Source organism: Taudactylus pleione, unplaced genomic scaffold (assembly GCF_031769625.1).
Source record: "Taudactylus pleione unplaced genomic scaffold, aTauple2 ptg000545l, whole genome shotgun sequence".
In the NCBI taxonomy this organism is placed as follows: Eukaryota; Metazoa; Chordata; class Amphibia; order Anura; family Myobatrachidae; genus Taudactylus; species Taudactylus pleione.
Window position 1 is genome coordinate 6,411,119 of NW_028284947.1, and position 15,875 is coordinate 6,426,993.

The following is a 15,875-nucleotide window of genomic DNA, read 5'->3' on the forward strand; positions in this document are numbered from 1 at the left end:
ACGTAAACTTGCCAATATGCCATTTACGACACGGAGTGGCAAGGAATGGCTAAGGTCTTTCCCTATGTTCATGACTAGTGGTTCAGCTTCACATGACGATGGAAGCCCTCCTCCCACTAAAAAAATCAAAAGAGTTAAGCTGGCAAAAGCACAGCGAAGAACTGTGCGTTCTAAGAAGATATCACAAATCCCCAAGGAGAGTCCAAGTGTGGTGGTGGTTGCGATTCCTGACCTTCCCAGCACTGGATGGGAAAAAGTGGCTCTTTCCACCATTTGCACGCCCCCTGCAAGTGCTCAAAGGAGCACCCACAGTCCACTTGCTGATATGCAAATTGAAGATGTCACTGTTGAAGTACAACAGAATGAGGATACTGGTGTAGCTGGCGCTGAGGAGGAAGTTGGCGAGGAGGATTCTGATGGTGATGTGGTTTGTTTAAATCAGGCTCCGGGGGAGACAGTTGTTGTCCGTGGGATGAAAAAGCTCATCACGGTCATGCCTGGGCAGAAGACCAAACATTCCACCTCTTTGGTCTGGCAATATTTCTATCCAAATCCGGACAACAACTGTCTTGCCATATGTACCATATGTAAAGGTGAAATAAGTAGGGGTAGGGACGTTAACCACCTAGGAACATCCTCCCTCATACGGCACCTGCAGCGCGTTCATAAAAAGTTACTGTCAAGTTCAGAAACTTTGGCTAAGTCCGAAAGCAGTCCAGGGACACCTAAATCCCGTTGTCCTGTTGTATCCAAGCGCCTGCAAACCACACCGTCAACTCCCTCCTCGTCAATTTCCTCCTTAGTCAGGATCGGAAGTAGTCCTGCAGGCCATGTCACTGGCATGACTGACTCTCCTATCCGGGATTCCTCCGGAGGATCCTGCATTGCTACGCCTCCTGCTGCCGCTGCTGCTGCTGGGAGTCGTTCATCATCCCAGAGCGGAAGTAGGAACACCACTACTTTTACTAAACAATTGACCCTCCAACAATCCTTAGCGAGGAGGATGAAGTACGACAGCAGTCATCCTGAAGCAAAACGTATAACTGAGGCCTTGACTGCTATGTTGGTGTTAGACGTGCGTCTGGTATCCGCCATTAGTGCAGTGGGATTTAGACAATTGATGGAGGTAGTGTGTCCCCGGTTCCAAATCCCGTCTAGATTCCACTTCACTAGGCAGGCGATACCGAGACTGTACAGAAACGTCAGAAAAAGTGTCCTCAGTGTCCTGAAAAATGCCATTGTACCCAATGTCCACTTAACCACGGACATGTGGACAAGTGGAACAGGGCAGACTAAGGACTATATGACTGTGACAGCCCACTGGGTAGATGTATCACCTTACGCAGCAACAGCAGCAGTGTCACCAGTAGCAGCATCTCAGAAACGACAGCTCGTTCCAAGGCAGGCTACGCTGTGTATCACCGGTTTCAGTAAGAGGCACACCGCCGACAACCTCTTAGAGAAACTGAGGGAAATCATCGCCCAGTGGCTTACCCCACTTAGACTCTCCTGGGGATTTGTGATATCTGACATCGCCACCAATATTGTGCGGGCATTACATCTGGGCAAATTCCAGCACGTCCCATGTTTTGCTCACACAATAAACTTGGTGGTGCAGAATTTTCTGAAAAGCGACAGGGGCGTGCAGGAGACGCTTTGGGTGGCCTGAAAAATTTCTGGCCACTTTCGCCATTCAGCGACTGTGTGCCGAAGACTGGAGCACCAGCAAACATTCTTGAACCTGCCCCGCCATCACCTGAAGCAAGAGGTTGTGACGTGGTGGAACTCTATATGCTTCAGAGGATGGAGGAGCAGCAAAAGGCCATTCAAGCCTATACATCCACCTATGACATAGGCAAAGGAGGGGGTATGCACCTGACTCAAGCGCAGTGGAGAATGATTTCCATGTTGTGCAAGGTTCTCCAGCCCTTCGAACTTGCCACACGTGAAGTCAGTTCAGACACTGCCAGCTTGAGTCAGGTCATTCCCCTCATCAGGCTTTTGCAGAAGCAGCTGGAGAAAGTGAAGGAGGAGCTAAGACGGAGCCATTCCGCTCGGCATGTGGGACTTGTGGATGAAGCCCTTCATTCGCTTTGCCAGGATTCCAGGGTGGTCAATCTATTGAAATCAGACCACTACATTTTGGCCACCGTGCTCGATCCTAGGTTTAAAGCCTATGTGGTGTCTCTCTTTCCGGCCGACACAAGCCTGCAGAGGTGCAAAGACCTGCTGGTGAACACACTGTCAGCTGAAGCGGAACGTGACACGTCAACAGCTCCTTCTTCATTTTCTCCTGCAACTGGGGCTGCCAGGAAAAAACTTAGGTATCCTAAGCAACCCGCTGGTGGTGATGCAGGGCAGGCAGGACCAAGTTTGGACATCTGGTCCGGACTGAAGGACCTGGCAACAATTTCTGACATGTCTACTGTCACTACATATGATACTGTCACCATTGACAGAATGGTGGAGGATTACATCGGTGACAGCATCCAAGTAGGCATGTCAGACAGTCCATACCTGTACTGGCAGGAAAAAGAGGCAATTTGGAGGCCCCTGTACAAACTGGCTCTATTTTACCTGAGTTGCCCCCCTCCAGTGTGTACTCCGAAAGAGTGTTTAGTGCAGCCGGGAACCTTGTCAGCGAAAGGCGTAGGAGGTTGCTTCCACAAAATGTGGAGAAGATGATGTTCATAAAAATGAATTATCAACTCTTCCAGGGAGACCAGCCTCCAGAACGTACAGAGGGACCTGTGGTGGTGGATTCCAGTGGGGACGAGTTAATACTCTGTGAGGATGAGGATGTACACAACACTGAAGAGGGTGAGGAATCGGTGGATGAGGAGGATGAGGACGACATCTTGCCTCCGTAGAGCCAGTTTGTGCAGGGACAGATTAATTGCCAGCTTGTTTTGTGGGGGCCCAAACGAACCAATCATTTCAGCCACAGTTGTGTGGCAGACCCTGGCGCTGAAATGATTGCTTTGTTAAAGTGTGCATGTCCTGTTTATACAACATAAGGGTGGGTGGGAGGGCCCAAGGACAATTCCATCTTGCACCTCTTTTTTTTCTTTGCATTTGCATTATGTACAGTTTTTCAAACTGCCATCCTGTCTGCCACTGCAGTGTCACTCCTAGATGGACCACGTGTTTGTGCCGCCCACTCGTATCGCTTAGCATAGTCATCCAGCTACCTCGGTGCAATCTTTTGGACATAAAAACACTATTGTGAGGTGTGAGGTGTTCAGAATAGACTGGAAATGAGTGGAAATTAAGGTTATTGAGGTTAATAATAGCATAGGAGCAGAAAAACCCAAAAATTCTGTGATTTTAGCTGTTTTTATGCTTTTTTTAAAAAAAAATACAGATCCAAAACACAGAACCCAAAACACGGAAGGGTGGTTTTGGCAAAACCAGTCCAGATCCAAAACACGAAGAAAGATCCAGATCCAAAACCAAAACACGAAAAGTGGCCGGTGCACACCCCTAATAGAAATACTTACCTACTCTCCTGGAACCTGCAGGAGACTCCTGATCTTACTCCTCCCATATCCTACCCACTTCCTAATGAAGTAAGAAGGATGGGAAGAATAATACCTGGAATCGTGGTCTGTAAGAGGGGGTGAGCCTAGTGTTGCAATTCTAGCTGATTGTGTCATGTTGGCCCCGCTCCCTATCCATATACGTGAGATTTGCAAAATTTTCCCATGAGGGGTGTAGCCTAACACAAATAGTCCAGGCCCCTCCCAATACCGGCCACCTGTACTTAAAGTAGGCAATCATTGCCATAGTATTTACTATCACTTTGTCTTGTCGCGCCATCTTTCTGAAAATATCACCTGAAAGATCGCATCATCATCATCACTCTACATAAGAACGTTGAACCTGTGAGGCTTGTGTGTGGTGTGGGGCGTCCCTGGACCCAGAGGCCTGTGTGTACTGCACACCCTGCACCCACTATTGGTACAACCCTACTTCAATACCTAGTGTACTGGATGCATGATGCATTGCATTCGGGATGTGATGTATCCCGCCACTCTTCGCATGCTTGTCGGCGTTAATTACGCCGGTATGCATAAACAAACACAAAGGGCAGCTCTCTCGGATACGAGCTTTCCTTAGTGAGTGAGGGACTTCCTGGTCTACGACCCAGAAGTCCCTCTGGTGTCATTCTGCACATGCTCAAAAGGACGCGCGGACAGCGGGGGGTGATGGGAGGGATCTGATTGGATCCTGCTCTCACATCACTCTCTCCGAATAGATGCCCATAGGCGATGCATTCCGAGGCTTGATGCAAATGAGAAATGCGGTCAAACCTCCCGAAAACTGAATTTTCTAGAGTTTGACCGCATTTCTTGCTTTAGTGCATCTCACCCAATCACTGGATTTTGTGCTTTGAAATTTGCAGCTGGAGATAACCATTCACATTTGAGGTTTGATGTTCAGCTTGCGGTACAAATTCGACATTCACCGTTTGCACTTCAATTAGTATATTTAAACAATTGCTAAAATACTTTTTTTTTTAAGTATTAAAAATTTTATTTAAATAGTATTTAAATCTAGAAATAACATTTAAATACGATTTAAATACTATTTAAATAACATTTTTAATATTTTTAAAAAAAGTATTTTAGCAATTGTTTAAGTCTATCAGCAAACATTACTGACTTCCAAGTTATGATACGATGTTTTTGTTGGAGTTTCGCTCTTTTGCTTTGTAGTACAGTTAAATCTTGATGTTCTATTATGTTGCATCATGCTAACTGGCTCAGCCAGGGTCTCCTAACCTGTATTATATCAATAGCTGTACAGAATACACAGTAATATTCAATATGTATGAAAATCCTGTAAATTTTTAATGTCAAGAAAACACATCAGCTGAACCTTAATTGGTGAGATACAGTATATAGCTTTCCCAATGAGCACAGAGACAGCGTACATGTCACGCCAGAGACTGTTGTGTGTTCACAAAGACCACGTTAAACCCGATTATCTTCCTATAGTCCAATGTTAAAATTCACTGGTCCGAATAAAATCAATATTTAATTTCTATTTCCATAATAAGTCTGCAATAGCAGAACGATGTATGCTGTATGCATTTATTTTCAGAAGTAATTACAAGAAGGGCACCCATCTGAAATATCAGATCATGTAAATAATGAACCATTCTGACAGGTTGTTTATCAAAGTCAACACAATATGCGCATTTTAAAGTGGAATTATTCAACAAGGCACTTGTGATGGCTTGGAACTAGAGATGAGCGTGTTCGGATCTCAGAGATCCGAACCCACACGAATTTGGGGATCCAGGGCGATCCAAGCGCACCTCAGATCTCCCTGCCTGCCCCGGATCGCTGACCCGATGAAAAACTTTGCGACCCCTCTGTCGAGTCGCGAGGTTTTGTTTTGAGCGGAATTAATGCTGATTGGCTGAGAGAGCCGTCTGTCACCGCTCTCAGCCAATCAGCGTTAAGCCCATTGAAAACAGCACAATAAAGAAAAAGAAGATGGCGCCCGCCATCCCCCACCGCCTGACACCACCGGGGCCACCCGCTGCCAACACCGCCGTCACCCCCACTGGCAGCATCCCCGGCTGCCGATACCACCGCTGCCGGCACTCCTGCACTGCTGCCCAACGTACTGATGACAACGTCAGCGACCCCCACACTGCCGACACTCCCACACTGAGGACACCACCAGCACCCCTGCACTGCTGACACAGTCAGCAAACCTGCACTGAGGACACCGCTGGCACCCCCGCTCTGCCAACACCCTGCATTAAGAACACCCATGCACTGCCGACACAGTCAGCAAAACTGCAATGAGGACACCGCTGGCACCCCCGCACTGCCGACACAACCAGCAAACCTGCACTAAGACACCGCTGGCACCCCCACACTGCCGACACAACCAGCAAACCTGCACTAAAGACACCGCTGGCACCCCGCACCACTAACACAGCCAGCAAACCTGCACTAAAGACACTGCTGGCACCTCCGCACTGCCGACACAACCAGCAAACCTGCACTAAGACACCGCTGGCACACCCGCACTGCCGACACAGCCAGCAAACCTGCACTAAAGACACCGCTGGCACTCACCTGCACTGCCAACACAGCCAGCAAACCTGCACTAAGACACCGCTGCACCCCCGCACTGCCGACGCAGCCAGCAAACCTGCACTAAAGACACCGCTGGCACCCCCGCACTGCTGACATCACCAGTACCCTTCACTGAGGACACTGCCAGCACCGCAGCACTGCCATTCCATGTACTGAGGACACCGTCAGCAACCCCGCTCTGCCGACACTGCTGTCACAGTAAGTGCACTATTGGTCTATCCAACCCACACTGTATAACACACTGTATCCGTGTTTGAAATTAGAAACTGAACGACCACATGTTACTGCCGCCCATTGTGTCACTTAGCTTAGGCAGCCAGCTAGCTGGATGCAACATTTTGGCCTTAACTAGATGAAGCAAATAATATTGTGAGGTGGTCAAAATTGTTTGGAAATTACTGGAAATAAATGTTATTGAGGTTAATTATACTGTAGGCACAAAAGAAAAAATCCAGATCCAAAACCAAAACACGTAAACAAAACACGGAGGGGAGGTTTTGGCAAAACCAATCCAGACCCAAAACCAGGGGAGATCCAGATCCAAAACCAAAACACGGGGGTCGGCACACATCTCTACTTGGAACATTCTCTGATAAGCTACAGGATTGGAACGTCTATTTGCAAAGCGTTGAGGGGAAGGGGATTCCAGTATATAATAATAAAATGAGGAGACACACATTGAAAACCACCAAAAAACAGCCTGCAGCAGATTCAATTGGAGGCGAGGTTCCAACTGCGTTTCTGGTCAAATTAAATAAAAACTTCTTTTTTGCCCGTATCTCTATGGGACAGGTTTTTCTGCCCAGATAACACGCATAATTCTAGGGCAAGTGGTTCTATCACGGCTAATTGAAGGGGCTCCTCTGTGTGAATCCTTTGCCATCTGTATTTTATAAAACTATATTTTTGCAACAGCGAGATTGTCCAAATGGGGAAATTGTATAAATATTTGGTCACATTTTAGGCCAAAGTGCCTTTTTTTGTAGAATTATTATTGCAGGTAAAACAGATTGAGCATCCTCACACTGTGGACCTCATTCAGAGTCTCTCACAAGATGCAATCGCTCGCTGGCAAAAAGGGGTCGGATATTGTAATGAAGTGCTCGCACTGCATCTCGTAAGGACGCCCACTATGTTTTAGCGAGCTATGGCAAAGTGCGCTCGCAAGAGTTTAAAGATACCCCCTTGCCACTCTCAACAGACGTCATCTCCGGCAAATGAAAGATTAATCGGGACCATCGAAAGCCATCGGAGCTGCTCGCAGCCCTTGATGTTGCCTTAGCCTGCCGCAAGCACTGCGATCAGTGCTGGCTGAAATACATTCAGGTGACGTGTACCATGACGCTACTTTGTAAATTATGCACGCCCTTTAAACGGCGTTTTGGTGGCCTGACACGCCTGCATTTGCACAACCTCTCCCCCATTCACAAGCACCTTCCCCTGTTACCACCCACAAACGGCCTTTCCTGTCAACCAACTATCGGGAGTCACTTCCAGCTTGCAAGCCATACAAGCGACGGATTTTGTGATCGCAAGGAGTCGTACGCACATGTGCACAACGAAGCGCACGCATGCGTGGTCTGTTAACATCGGTCATGTACGAGCGTGTGGCCGCTTGCGAGAGACTCTGAATGAGGTCCCGTAACTTAAGCAAACTAATGCTGACCATACACCTGCACGATTTTGGGTCGATTGCCCGATTTTCGACGTGTCAAACAATGATTCGTATATTTTTTAGGTAGGTTACGATCTGATGCTCGCTCCCGCAGCTCCTAAAATGGATCGCATGATCAGATGTGCAGCCCACATGATCCGTCGTATTCGTATGCTGATCGTGCCTAGTTTTTCAGCATGCGATGCATCGTGCTTCCGAACATCCAACCGCCGTCATTTGAGTGACAATTTCCTGTGTATGCCCACTGCAAACAACGCCTTTGTGAACGGAGAGGACCAGCAGTGTCGTGAGCAGCAGACATGATTGTTTTGCGTTTGAACAGCAGGTAATTAATGCCCTGCAAAGCCCACTGTCCACCAATGTTTCCCCAGCAATGCCCACTGGCCACCAATGATTTGGCTATGCATAGTGGGGGTTGGTTTGGGCCCTGCACACACTGGCCAACTCTGTTTGTCCAGTATTGCCCACCTTATGTTTTGCCAACAATGTCCATCGCCCACCTATGTGCCCACCGCACACCTATGTGCCCACCGTCAACCTATGTTTTGCCAACAATGTCCATCGCCCACCTATGTGCCCACCGTCCACCTATGTTTTGCCAACATTGCCCATCGCCCACCTATGTGCCCACCACACACCTATGTGTTGGGGGTGGCAACCCCACTGTTGGGGGTGGCCAGAATATAAATACAGTTAGGCCCCGTTATTTGGGGGGAGCACAATTACACAGTTCAATGGCCACTCCCACTGTTGGGGGTGGCCATAATTAAAACCACCAGATGAATATGACCACTATAGTCCATTATATTGATTTTTTTTCCTTTATTTTGTATTTCCTGTGAACCAGAATTTATAAGTGGCTTTATCGAGCTATACAGGCAACCTGATTGTCTTTGGCGTACCAAGTCCAAAATGTACAACAACAAACAGAAACCTGGCGTTAGCCGAGTATACTGTAGTAAGCCATACCACAATGATGCGTCCCAAAATTGGGTGCGCAATAAGATTCAGAATCTGCATACAGCCTTCATCATACAGTACAAGAAGGTGGGGAATTCTAAACATTCAGGACCCGGGACCTACAGCGTTTTTAAACCCACGCTTTGGTATTATGACCTCCTCATGTTCCTGGTGCAGCAGGATCCGGTTCGACCTTCTGTGCAGGTGATGGCTGAGACAGAGGAGAGCAGCCTACAGGAAGACAATGCTGGGGAATAGGCCAAGTCATCTTTGGTAAGTTGCCACATTTTTATATAAACTCCTCCTGCCATGGCACTGCACCATCCCCATTAAAATAGGCATATATTCATTTCTGACCTTTTCAGCCAGAGAACTCCTGGTTTCCATGACCGCGGGTACCTCCACTGAGGGGAACTGAGCAACATTTTCTGGATGGTCTAGGTCTTCCACTACAGCTGTGCCCAATAACCTTTGCTGGGTGGCTTTCTTGCGCAGGAAGTTGTGCAGGATACAGCAAGCGGTGACTACCCAGTCAATCTTCTCCACCTTTAAATTTATCGGGCTATGTAAAATCCGGAATCGGTTGCTCAAGATCCCAAAGGCTTTCTCTACAATACTCCTTGCCTGAGATAGCCGGTAATTGAACACCCACTTCTCAAGATTCAAGGCCCTATGTGGGAATGGCTTCAGCATATTCTCATGAAGAGCGAATTCCCTCGTCGGTGACAAATACGTAATTGAGGCCGTTTGGTAGCCTCTCTGGACGACAAATGAAGGGTGTTTGTGGTGAGCCTGTGGTAGAATTCAGTCTTCTGAAAGGAGCCACCGTCAGAAGAACGGCCGCTCTTCCCCACATCTACAAACAGGAACTCGTAGTTTGCATTCACCACGGCCATCAGAACAATGCTGAAGTGCCGCTTACAGTTGTAGTAGTAGGACCCATCGTTGGCTGGTGGGTTACTCCTAATATGCTTGCCGTCGATAGCTCCTCCACAGTTAGGGAACTGCCAACGGCTCTCAAACTCATCCCCAATGGCTATCCACTCTTATGTGCTTGAAGGGAACTGTGAAAGAAATTAAAAACCAAATAAAATATGACATTTGATTTAATTTTCTCTGTTTACAGACTTCTGACATCCCCAGCACCCTGGATCTTTTCCACAGTGCAGATGATAGTGTGATGACTACAAACCCCACCCCCCCAATGTCCAAAAAGCAAAGGTGGAAAACCAAAAATACACAACAACAAGAAGACCCACTACTTTGACAGGCCAGAGAGGCCTTATTGAAAACGCCAGATGAATATGACCACTTTGCGGCCTATGTCAGTGCAGCGTTGACTCCTCACCCATCCAACTCCTCGTACCAACCTCATCCCCCACCCACCTACCAACATCCTCCACAACCCACCTCCTCCTACCATCCTCCTCCCCACCCACCTCCTCCACAACTCCCCCATCCACCTCCTCCTACCAACTTCCTCCACCCTCCAACTCTTCCTACCATCCTGCTCCCCCACCCACTTCCTCCTTCCAAAATATTCCACCATCCACCTCCTCCTACCAACCCGGCTCTCCACCCTCACCACACAATTTTTTCTCTATGTTACGTGAAGCTGAGGAGGACAATTATGCTTTTTCACAATTGTTTTAATAATAATCTCTGCATTAATTTGAAAGAAAAAAAGAGACCTGGCTGAAAAGAACCACATATTCAAGGTATATCACAAAAGTAATACATTTATTATTCTAAAACAACAATTAGACTGGTCAAAAAGTTAAACATCTCACATATATAGCAATATTGCACAGAAAAATATATCTTTGATAAATAGACCAATGATGTTACACTAAAATAACTATATTAAATCTGAAGGAGGTGGATCCTAAAAAACCTGGTAATACCAGTGTAAAATAATTATATGTGATACTCGAGGATTATGTTTACACCTGTAATAGATGCAATTTCTTTGGAGTCTCGTAACTTGGTCAATAGAACTCAATCATAGGTACTGTATAGTCCTGCGGGTTTCTCCAGTAAAGATGATGGTTCCAGAGCGTATATCATGCAGTAAGCATACAATAGAAATAAAGAGAGATAAAGGGAGGCAGTTCTCTAGCCGGAGATAACGGGCAGTGGCTACCTGTCAGATGCACATACTACACAGTCCCTTAAGTCGCGTATTTAGCCCAGCCTCAACCTTGTTAGCAACAGCGCGTCCAGCTGTACAATGTAGCATCTGACTCTCCGAGGCTCCACAGCTAAATAGCAGGTATCAACGAGTATCCACAGTGGGTCCAGTATATCGGAACTGAGGCATTTCGCACTGCAGTATGGGGGCTTTTTCAGTATGACTCTTTGAAAAAGCCTCCATACTGCAGTGCGAAACGCGTCAGCGCAGGATGGACCACAGGAAATAGAGCAGGAAAAAGCACTTTGTAAACCAGGCAATACAAAGCAATGCACTGTAGTTAGCAATGCGGAGCATTCAGCAGGGTAAAAACCAAACCTCACTAGTCACAGAGCAAACAGAAGTGCGCAGAGCTAAAATGGCAGATGTTTTTTATACCCCCAGTGAAGCCCAGCACTCTATTTAAATTTAAGGCCAATATGATCTATTTAAATTTAAGGCCAATATTATGATCGCATGTTTTTATGTGAGGCACACGATCAAACGTATCACGATCCGTCGTATAGGGACGAGTGATCGTACGACAGGTCGTATGTAAATCATGTGTGAAATAAGCACAAAAACGTACGGCCGGGACTGCCAGGGAGCTTCGGGGAGTTCAAGGGAAATCGTAGGATGAATCTTATCTTATGCTGGTCGTACTAGTGTGTTGCCAGCATTTAAGGATCACTAAACGCCCTTTGAGAAAAAGTAAAGATTTATTTCCCACTCTATTATAGACATCCAAAGCTCCTCCCAAATCTTTAGAGCATGTGTATTCAACATACCTGTGGAACTACACATCACAGCATGCCCTACCACAGTTTTAGTATGCTCTAATAACAAAACTGTGACAAGTCATGCTGGAATGTGTAGTTCCACTGCAACTAAAGGGCCACTTGTTGAATAACTTGCTTTAGAACATCTGATACAGGGATCTCATGGGCAATCCTAGGGTTTCTGGAGTGGGATTTCCAAAAGCTTGATTTTACAGCGAGTGTGGCCACCCCCTAAAGAGGGCATAATTAACACTGAACAAGCTATAGTCTGAGTGTATGTAATACTTCATATATTAGGCCATCAACTGCATTAAAGAATGTGTCTATAACCTAGCGCTATAACAATAAAAATGAATGAAACTGATCCATGAATAAATTCTGCAGCAGCAAAGAAAAAATGTGCCTGTGGGTGCACAATATCACCTGAAAAGGTGTACCAAGAGAAAAGTAAAGAATATCTCTGCGCTATGATCTGCCAAATTTATGAGCAGTATGGAATGAATCATGCACTAAATAAGTAGTGTAAAACACATTTAATACATAACAAAAGAACATAGATGACCGGTCATAATATAAATGAAAAGCAAATGCATATAATCAATAAATCTATTTAAAAAATGACTGTCTATTGTGTGAATAAATAAGCACACTTAAAGAGGTGGATCTGATTTAAACAGTCATGAAAGAACCCAATCTGTTGGGAATAAGGATAATTAGCGTGTCCACACTTGTAGATGATATTAATAATAGATAATGTCCAAGCGCCCAATAGAAACAGTAAATATCAGAGTGTATTGAATTGAGCTCCATGGAGCTTCATACCATCAGGTAGATAAAAACGATGATCTCCCCAGGGGGCTTGGAAGTCCGGACAAATACAGATGGATTAGCAGAAGGGGGGAGGCACACTTCAGGGAGAGACCTGATGCAATGGGTATGAGGTGCAAATGGAATGAGCCCTAGCCGCGTCTCAATCCCGGCCTCTACCCCCAAGGACTGCAGCCAATTTCTCAGTTTCTCCTCATCAAATGTAATAAGGTGAGTGAGTATAACGCTTATCCCAGCGGGTCCACAGACAATTCACTGACGCGTTTTACTCCACAGAGTAGGGGCTTTATCAAAGAGTTTAAAGACTTAGATTAGTCGTGGGACCAGAGTGTTTAAATACTTGCTTCGATGCTTAGGAAACATTGTGAGTCTCCTGCAACTTCCGGAAGAGTAGGTAAATATGAGTAAACACAGTGATGTCTGTGGTGGCGGTAATACTGAGGGTACCAGCAGTGATCACCCAGGGTAACAGCGGTATATGCAAGATAGTACCTGAGAGGAGCTAAGTACTGTGTGTTTGCACAGTACTGTGACACACTACAGTAGCTCGTATCAGGTAGCACATGCACCGGGTCGGAGGTCGTACCTCCTGAAGGCTCCAGGTCCTAGTGCCCAGAGTGTATAACTGAGAGAAATCAGTACTCTCCAGCAATTTTGTGATCTGTCCTGGGTGAAGGCTGTGTGGAGCATGGACTCCCCCTTACCGAAGGGGCCCCTGCGCATTGCACACCTTGCATCCATTATAGATACACCTTATTGTGTTGGTCATTTTAGTAATTAGCTTGAAAAGTGGATTTAACACCTATCTTACAAGAAATGGTGTCTCCAGCTTTAATTATTATAACGATGTACTGGAGCGATTGATCCAAGGAATTCATGTCACTTATGTGGCCCGGAATTTATATTCTTCCCACTGTGGAGATACATTGGCAGCAGATTTGTTGTGGATCAGCACTATAGAACGTATAATCATACTTGCAAACTCTCCCTCATTGTCAGGGAGGCTCCCTGAAATAGTAGTAATCTCCCTGTCTCCCTGAAGAGTCTGTCAATCTCCCTGATTGCACCTTACCCCCATTATGAAGCTGTTATATTAAAAAAAAAAACCAGATATATACATTCAAATGGGATCATTAGTATAATTTCCCTGCATTGGTTATAAGGCACAATGATCCCTATGGCTACATGCATTTTCTGAAAAGTATCAGTGTGTTTTCATCAACAAATGCATCTCACTAACTGCTCTGGGGCTAGTATACAACTGGATGTAAGTCAATTTTATGACACACCTCTCAGATGTAGCAGTATACGCCCACTTTACCACTGAACTCATAGGTGCTGCTTTCACAATCTCCCTGAAATGCTTTTTCAAAAGTAGGCAAGTATGGGTATATTAACTAGGTGTGAGCGGGTTCGGATTTCCAAATTCCGAAACGCCCAGAGCCCCCCCAATTCTCGCCGGGAACCGAGTCAGGCTCGGGTTTTCCCACCTGGCTCGGATCTGAAATCAAGGCAAAACGTCATCATCCCTCTGTCGGATTCTCGCGGGTTTTGATTCTATAAAAGGTCCCGTGATCGCCGCCATTTTTCATTCCAGCTGTGAGTTAGGAGGGAGCTGGGAGCTCAGTGTGTTAGATGAACTGTGATAAAAATTAAAAAAAAATAAAGTACAGCTGGCTACTGTGAAGAGGGAGGGAGGGAGCTGTTGCTGACGCTGACCATAGGGGCTGGCTACTGTTTTCCATATACAATACATAGGGGCTGGCTGGCTACTGTTGTCCATATATACATAGGGGCTGGCTGGCTACTGTTCTCCATATATACATAGGGGCTGGCTGGCTACTGTTGTCCATATATACATAGGGGCTGGCTGGCTACTGTTCTCCATATATACATAGGGGCTGGCTGGCTACTGTTCTCCTTGTCCATATATTGGTTGGCTGTTGTCCTGTCCATAGGGGCTGGCTGGCTGGCTGTAGTGCTGTGTTGTCCAGGAGCTGCCCTGTCTGCTGTATGCGTACGCTCATACAGATATTTACAGATGGTGCCCTGTCTGCTGTAGGGGTACGCTCATACAAATAATTTTTACAGGTGCTGTTCTGTGTGTTGTGATTGTAGGCCGCTGCCCTTCTTACATATTTACAGGTGCTGTTCTGTGTGTTCTGGTGTAGGCCGCTGCCCTTCTTACATATTTACAGGTGCTGTTCTGTGTGTTGTGGTGTAGGCTGCTGCCCTTCTTACATATTTACAGGTGCTGTCCTGTGTGGTGCCAGGCTATGCTGCCCTTCAAAAAAAAAAAACCTTTTACAGGTGTTATTCACTCCATAAAAATAATGGAGGATAAAATAGGGGATGATCAAGACCCACTTCCTCCTAGTGCTGAAGCTGATGCCACTAGTCATTACATAGATGATGAAATGCCATCAACGTCGTCTGCCAAGGCCGTTGCACAATGTCATAGTAGAGGGCATGTAATATCCAAAAAGCCAAAGTTCAGTAAAATGACCTTAAAAAATTAATTTAAATCGTCTGAGGAGAAATGTAAACTTGCCAATATGCCATTTACGACACTGACTGGCAAGGAACGGCTAAGGTCCTCCCCTATGTTAATGACTAGTTGTTCAGCTTCACATGACGATGGAAGCCCTCCAACTCCCGCTAGAATAATGAAACTAGTTAAGCTGGCAAAAGCACAGCAATGAACTGTGCGTTCTAAGAAGATATCACTAATCCCCAGGGAGAGTTCAAGTGTGGTGGCGGTTGCGATGCCTGACCTTCCCAACACTGCATGGAAAGAGGTGGCTCCTTCCACCATTTGCACGCAGTCCAGTTTCTGATATTCAAATTGAAGATGTCACTGTTGAAGTACAACAGGATGAAGATATCGGTGTAGCTGGTGCTGAGGAGGAAGTTGTCGAGGAGGATTCTGATGGTGATGTGGTTTGTTTAAATCAGGCACCTGGAGAGACAGTTGTTGTCTGTGGGATGAAAAAGCCCATCACGGTCATGCCTGGGCAGAAGACCAAACATTCCTCTTCTTTGGTCTGGAAATATTTCAGTCCGGACAACTACTGTCTTGCCATATGTTGCATATGTAAAGGTGTAATAAGTAGGGGTAAGGACGTTAACCACCTAGGAACATCCTCCCTTATACATCACCTGCAGCACGTTCATAAAAAGTTACTCCCAAGTTCAGAAACTGTGGCTAAGACCATAAGCAGTCCAGGGACACCTAAATCCCTTTGTCCTGTTGTATCCAAGTGCCTGCAAACCACACCGTCAACTCTCTCCTCCATCAATTTCCTCCTCAGTCAGGATCAGAAGTAGATCTGCAGGCCATGTCA